Source organism: Oncorhynchus tshawytscha, linkage group LG32 (genome assembly GCF_018296145.1).
Source record: "Oncorhynchus tshawytscha isolate Ot180627B linkage group LG32, Otsh_v2.0, whole genome shotgun sequence".
Taxonomy (NCBI): domain Eukaryota; kingdom Metazoa; phylum Chordata; class Actinopteri; order Salmoniformes; family Salmonidae; genus Oncorhynchus; species Oncorhynchus tshawytscha.
In genome coordinates, this window is record NC_056460.1 from 508,263 (window position 1) to 514,898 (window position 6,636).

Sequence of the window (6,636 nt, forward strand, 5' to 3'; positions counted from 1 at the left end):
ATGGGTCTATGCTATGATGAAAGCAGGGGAAGCTGCGCCATTGTTGATGAAAGCGGGGGAAGCTGCTCCATTGTGGATGAAAGCGGGGGAAGCTACTCCATTGTTGATGAAAGCAGGGGAAGCTACTCCATTGTTGATGATAGCAGGGGAAGCTACTCCATTGTTGATGAAAGCAGGGGAAGCTACTCCATTGTTGATGAAAGCAGGGGAAGCTACTCCAATGTTGATGAAAGCAGGGGAAGCTACTCCATTGTTGATGAAAGCAGGGGAAGCTACTCCATTGTTGATGAAAGCAGGGGAAGCTACTCCATTGTTGATGAAAGCAGGGGAAGCTACACATTGTTATGGAGAGCAGGGGAAGTGTTGTGAGTAACAGAACTGCCTGCGACGTGGGGGAAGGGAAGCTGCTCACTGATTGGCTGTATGGACAAGGGTCCCTCCAAAAATCTATCACTATTCCCCCAAATCTCCCACTAATATGCCAAGCCTCCACAGACCCTGTCTTGTATTGACTAACAGAACACATTTTTTAACATTCAAATAGGTCATTTTAAATAGCTCAATTCAATCCAGCTGGGCCTTTTTAACACAGACAGTTGTTCCTGCTGTAGATGTTATGTCTTTGTACAGATCTAGGATCAGTTCTCCTCCACAATGCATACACAGTACCGGTGTCAGGGATTTCCTCCTCTTCTTCCGAAGAGGAGAGGCGAAAAGGATCAGAGGACCAATATGCGGCGTGGTAAGTGTCCATGGTTCTTTTAATACGTAAACATGAACAACTGATTACAAAAACCAGAAACGTGTGAAAACCTAAACAGTCCTATCTTTTATTTTTATTTTTATAAAAAATAATTTATTACCTTCAATACCATTCATTCTTTACAACTCATAATTTTCATACATACTCCAACAATGGTATTATAATTTAACTAAACAAAACAAAAACCCCAAACAAAACCTCAGGGGAGCATCGTCCCTCCCCGTCACCCTAAAAACTACCTTTCCCTATCTCCCCGTCCCTAATCTATCCCCTTACAAATCTAAATGACACCCAGCCCTAAACCCCCCTTCCACCTCTCCCGAGCAGCATGCTGCCCCCACTTCCTCTCCTCCCTCTTCATCCTCCCCCTCAAATCTCCTTCCACCCTCATCACTATCCCTTCCACCCCCCAATCTCTCCCTGTCTTCACCATGTTCTGCCTGGCTTCCCACAGCCCCCGTTTAAAGAGACTCATGAGAAGCCAGAGCAGAAACCTGTCCCTATCCGTCCCTCTCGCTCTCCCTACACCGCTCTCTAACCTGGCCCACGTCAATACAAAATCCCCCCTTACCAAACCTAATAACACCCGTGCCCTAGCCCATACTACTCCGGCAAAGGCACAGTCCCAAAAGACATGGCGCACAGTCTCCTCCCTGCCACAAGAGGATCTTGGACAGGTGGGGGATTGCACCAAACTATACCGGTACAAGATGGAATGTACCGGCAAGCATTTATGGAGACTCAACCAATTCAGGTCCTTGAGCCTGTTGTCCAGACCCCGCGCCTGCACTCCCTCCCAGACCACTTCCGAGATGCCCACTACAGGCGCCGGACTCCCTGCCTTTCTGACCTCCTCGTAAAGGTGCCTGTGATCTAAACCTACTCGGGCAACTTCAACCTCAGGGTGTGCACGCAGCCACTTGGCCGCATGACCAAAGTGCCACGGCAGCTGTTCCGCCCGAGGACCCGTGTTAGACCACACCATTACGCTTCTCGCCTGGTACGAGAAGAACACCCGCAGGAGGTAACCGGACGGGTGTATCACTGGATAACTGAAACACAAGCCTCACTAGAGGCCTCCTCAGACAAGCCGGCAATGGGTAGATGTATGCCAAATACAAAAGAGACGGCAACACATCCACCTTTACGACCAGGACTTTGCCCATAAAAGACAAATACCTAGCCTTCCACATTGCTAGCTTCCTCTGTACCACTGCGATACGCATGTTCCAGTTTAGCGTCGCTGAGCCGGAGGTCTCAAAATGGACCCCGAGAATCCTCAGGGCCCCCTCACAGAGAGATAACCCCCCGGGCACATCCGTTCTACCGCGCCATCTTCCGAAAAACGACGGAAGAAAACCGCTCCCGACGCTCCCCAAAGATGGCAAGGGACCTTGTCAGGCACGGAAGACTTTGTATGGTTCAGAGCCAGTCCAGGGGCACCCCTGCCTAATGAGGCTCCCCAGACGAGAGTGGGCACCCCTGCCTGACCCCAGACGAGAGGTCAAAAACGTCACCCAAATGACTATTTACACTAACTCGGCACCCAGCTCCGACATATAATGTACGAATCCATCCTATGAACTTCTCCCCAAATCCTAATCGACCTAACACTCTGAATAAAAAGGATCTATTCACGCGATCAAAGGCTTTTGCCTGATCTAGCGCTGCTACCATTAAAGGCAGTCCTCTATCTTCAACCCAAGCGATGGAGTCCCTGATTAACTGTAGGTTCCATTTAATAGAGCGGCCCTCTACCCCACACGTCTGATCCTCATGGACGACGTAGGGAAGGGCTGTGCGCAACCGGTCTGCTAAAACCTTTGCAAGTAGCTTGTAATCTACACACAGCATGGTCAATGGCCACCAGTTGCCAAGTTCTGTTACTTCCCCCTTCTTATATAAAAGTGACAGCACACCAACAGCCATTGAACCCCCCGGGACCCCCGTCTCAAGGTTGGCCTTCAAGACTTCGAGGACCACTGGTCCAAGTATACCCCAAAACTTGAGATAAAACTCAGCCGGCAGCCCATCCATCCCAGGCACCTTCCCTTTTCCCATCCTCCTAAGAGTGCTCTCAACCTCTTCTAGTGAAATATGGGCCTCCATCACTTCTCTAATGTCCTCCGGCAACCACCTGGACAAGTGTTCTAAAAACACATTTCCCTGCTCTACATCTATTTCCCTTTCCTTAAATAAACCTTGGAAATGATCAGTTGTCACCCTGACCATATCCTCTGGTTCTCTAACTATACTACCATTTTCTTCCCTAATGCCATGCATTACCTTCCTACTCTGTCTGGCCCTAACCGACTTAAAGAACATAGCGGAACAAGTCTCATTGTGTTCTAGAAAGCCACTATGCGCACGCTCCAGGAAAGCTCGAGCCTTCCGCTCCTGCAACTCCCTGAGCTGCGCCTTTAGGGTAGTGGATCTCTCCCAGTCAAACGATCCGCCGAGGTTGCCTGCCTCGTACTCGAGTTCAATTAACCTTTGGATACGATCCACTTCCCTCCTCTCCTCCCTTTTTTTCCTCTTGCAATACCCTATTATAAAAGCCCTAATCCTCACCTTAACTAACTCCCACCACTCTAACACCCCCTCGCACATGGACCGGAGGCCTTCAAGCCTCCAAAAGAAACCATAAAACCCGTCAACAAAAGCCTGCTCCTCCAGCACATCCCGATCTAACTTCCAGTACCCCCTACCAAAGAGGCAGACTGGCGACCCCACCTGCAGGAGCACCCCATCGTGATCCGAAAAGAAAACAGGCAACAGCCGCCCAGACAATTTACCCAAAGACCTGGGTACAAAAATATAGTCGAGCCTCCGCTCAACCTCCCTGGAGTTGCGCCATGTAGGACCGGCCATTTTCGGAGTAGTGTGCAGACCACCATCAACCAGACCATGGCAAGCCATTAGCCTGGTAATGGCACACCATCCGTACTCCCGACATCCCCCCCTCTACCTCCATCTCATCAACCCAGGATGCAGGAATAGTGTTTGGCTCCGGGGTGCCCTGCACCCTGGTTCTACCCCCACACTCCTCCCCCTCCCCAGTGCTGCAGCTGGTTTGGAAAAAGATCGGGGAGGCTGAGTCCCCAAACAAAAAACTCCCCACCTCCTCCTGTACCCAGTCTTGAGTCTTGTTAGGTGTGTCCCAACCCAACAGAAGTTGAGGGCCTGGGGAAACCAGCAGCAACCCAGAGGTTTCTCCCACCCCCATCACTCTCTTGGCCATCCCCTCCCTCTCACTGTCGGCCAATCGCACCCTCCTCTTCATTCTCTTCTTTGGTGATGGCGGCAGTGGAGAGATCCCCCCCGCCAGCTCCTCCACCATACCCCTCATCTCTTCCACCAGGGCACTTTCCCCCCAGTCCACTTGCTCTTCCACCGTCTCCTTCTCCAACACTCCTCCCTCGCTTTCTTCTCTCTCATGCTCCTCCACTCGTTTGCCTTCTTCCGCCGCTTTTCCTGGTTCTCCTGCTCCCGTGCCTTCTGTTTCCTTCTCTCTTCCATCCGCCTCTTCTTGCTCCTCCTCCTTCCTTGCGGCCTTCCCCTCTGGACCTGTACTCTGGTCATGAGGCGTGCTTCCTTCACCTCCTCTTCTTCCACCATCCCCCGCTCCTGCTCCCCCCCAGCCGCAGACGCATATGACCTCTGACGAGCCGGGCACCCCCGCCACAGGTGTGCAGACGAGCCACACCCGTGGCATGCCTTAGGCTTGTCACAATCCCTCACCTCGTGTTCCTCAGATCCACAAAATCTGCATTTTCTTGTGCTGCACGAGGCGAATATGTGGCCGTAGGCCATACAGTGCCTGCAAAATGGGGGCTGACGTGCATAAAACAACGTCCCCCTGTCAGCCCCTAGGGAGAACATAGCAGGAGGATGGAGGTAGCCACCATGTCCCTTTGGGTCCTCCCTGAGGAGGGCCTGGAAGCCTCTCCTCCCATTCCAAAACCCAAGGGAGTCTTTGAGGTGCCTTGCTGAGGAGACGTTATCCATGTATCTCCCCAGAAAGGCCCTCACCTCTTCGTCCTTAACGTATGGGTTGTAAATGTTGACAGTTACAACGCTAAAGTTGTTCTTCGCCAGGCTTGTTATTTCATAGTGGCTCATCGGCCTCTCACCTCCCACTGCTCTTGCCCTTCTCAGGATATCATCGTGTTTCTCCTCTGTATATAGTCCCACGTCGTATGCTCCCTCCAACGAGTTGCCTTGGAAACAAAACACGTCCTTCACCGTCAGCTTTAGAATCCCCATCAATATTATCCTTCCAAAAGTTTCACGTCCTAAAGGCTCCAACTCCTTTTCCTTCCAAGCAAACCGAATCGTGTTGGCCAGCCCAATCCCAGGGATCGACCGTGTTGATGCATTTAGCACCATCTCCGCAAGGAGAATGGCGCTCGTTCTCTTCTCTTCCAAAACAAGGAAAAAAGAAAAAACCAAAGTGACTGAGCCTATCTGGTGAAACTACACAGAGACAGGAACAATCACCCACAAACACACAGTGACACCCAGGCTAAGTATGATTCTCAATCAGAGACAACTAATGACACCTGCCTCTGATTGAGAACCATACTAGGCCGAAACATAGAAATACCCAAATCATAGAAAAACAAACATAGACTGCCCACCCAACTCACGCCCTGACCATACTAAATAAATACAAAACAAAGGAAATAAAGGTCAGAACGTGACAACCGGTCAATTGTTTGGACACACCGACAAATTCAATGTTTTTTTCTTTATTTTAACTATTGTCGATATTGTAGAATAATAGTGAAGACAACACAAATATGAAATAACTCATATGGAATCATGTAGTAACCAAAAATGTGTTAAACAAATCCAAATATATTTTATATTTGAAATTCTTCAAAGTAGCCGCCCTTTGCCTTGATGACAGCTTTGCGCACTCTTTGTATTCTCTCAACCAGCTTCACCTGGAATGCTTTTCCAACAGTCTTGAAGGAGTTCCCACATATGCTGAGCACTTGTTGGCTGCATTTCCTTCACTCTGCGGTCCGATTCATACCAAACCATCTCATAGGCACAGTTGTGGTGTCTTCACAGTTAACTATAATGAACTTATCTTCTGCAGCAGAGGTAACTCTGGATCTTCCTTTCCTGTGGCAATCCTCATGAGAGCCAGCTTCATCACAGTGATTGTTACAACTAATGCCGGTTTGCCTGAGGCTGATGCCATGTAGATGTTTGAACACATGCATATACACACACTCTCATTCAATTAAACACAGAGAAGAACACACACATACATGTAATAGTGCCAGACATGCACACAAACATATACAGTTGGCATTGCTGTTATGATTTTAGTTGTTATTTTAGTTGTTATTATTTTGTTTTATTATTTTTAAATTGTTGTTTGCTGTTTTCTTCTGTCTTTTCCTTTTTTCTCTTTAGTTCATTCTCTTGGTTCTTGGTGCATTTGGGGGTTCTTGGGGGTGGGGAATGGAATGAATTGTATTTTTTATTTTTCTTCCTGAGGGGGGACTGTGGGAGGGTTCTCGAATGGTTGAGGGACAGCTATTGGGGATCTTGGAGGGTTCGGGTTCACGATTTTTGGCCTGGTGGTAGATCGGTGAGCAGGCCATTGACCCAGGATGCTTCTGTGTGTCGCTCTGAATGGGAGTCTGTTGGGTGACTGGTGTGATGTAGTTGTTGAGTGGCTTCACTGCAAGTATATTGTATGTTAATAATATTCAATAAAAATCCCCAAAAAATACAATTGTAAAAACTTTTGCAAGCTTGAGCTAGATATCGAGCTAGTGTGACCTTCCTCGTCCCGTCTCTCAAGTCAGTGAGTCAACACAGGAAGGAGCAATGAATGGATAGTTAATTTATTT